Below are 1,530 nucleotides of genomic sequence, written 5' to 3'. Positions count from 1 at the left end.
TGCTCTGGAAAGGAGTTCCTGAAAGGAGAGCGGGTCCTTGTGTATGTATACATGTATACACACATGTATGTATGATATAGAGGACATACACACATGTATGTATGATATACAAGATATACATGCACATATATATGACATATAGGATATATACACATGTATGTATGATATAGAGGAAATACACACAGGTATGTATGATATACAGGATATACACACATGTATGTATGATGTAGAGGACAGACACACATGTATGTATGATATACAGGATAGACATGCACATATATATGACATACAGGATATACAGACGTGTATGTATGATATACAGGGTATACACACATGTATGTATGATATAGAGGCTATACATGCACATATATATGACATATAGGATATACAGACATGTATATATGATATAGAGGAAATACACATATGTATGTATGATATACAGGATAGACATGCACATATATATGACATACAGGATATACAGACGTGTATGTATGATATACAGGGTATACACACATGTATGTATAATATACAGTATATACAGGATATACATACATGTATGTATGACATACAGGATATACAGACCTGTATGTATGATATACAGGATATTCAGATGTGTATGTTTGACATACAGATGTGTGTGTATGATATACAGGATATACACACGTGTATGTATGATATACAGGATATACACACATGTATGTATAATATACAGTATATACATACATGTATGTATGATATACAGGATACACACACGTGTATGTATGATATACACATGTGTGTGTATGTATATCCTGTATATCATACATACATGTATGTATGATATACAGGATATACACATGTGTACGTATGATATACAGGATATTCAGATGTGTATGTTTGACATACAGATGTTTGTTGATGATAGACAGGATATACACACATGTATGTATAATATACAGTACATACAGGATATACATACATGTGTGTATGATATATAGGATACACACACGTGTATGTACGATATACACATGTGTGTGTATGTATATCCTGGCTGTCCCAGCTCCCCCAGCCCCATCCTGCCGTGCTTTTCCATCCCAGCTCACAAGCACAGGGCGAGGCCCTGGTGCTGCATCAGCTGCACCTCTGCAGAGGCGCTGAGGGAATCAGCCCCTCCTGGCAGACACCAAAATCGCCAAAAAGGCTTCTCTGAAACATTAATGAGTCACCAATCTCAAATCTGACAGATGGCAAAGGCACCAAAATGCTTGTTTGTGAAACGAAATGTAAAATCATTCAGCCATCTGGCAGCCGTGCAGGCAAAAAAGCAACGTGTGCCTCACTGAAGGCAGAGGTTCTGCACCCAAGGAGAATCAGTTCAGTAGGATAATACAATAACTCCCAAGGAGCCAATTCCTCAGCAAATTCAGATTCCCTGGAGGGAGGAGAGGAGCTCAGAGGCTCCAGCCTGGAAGCTCTGATTCCAAGCATTCCCTGTGGGGGTGGAAGTGGTACCTGTGAGGAGCTGCCTCCCAGGCAGTGCTGTCACACCAG

This window comes from Passer montanus, unplaced genomic scaffold (assembly GCF_014805655.1).
Source record: "Passer montanus isolate IOZ18808 unplaced genomic scaffold, ASM1480565v1 scaffold98, whole genome shotgun sequence".
Classification (NCBI taxonomy): domain Eukaryota; kingdom Metazoa; phylum Chordata; class Aves; order Passeriformes; family Passeridae; genus Passer; species Passer montanus.
This window is presented reverse-complemented; position numbering follows the sequence as displayed.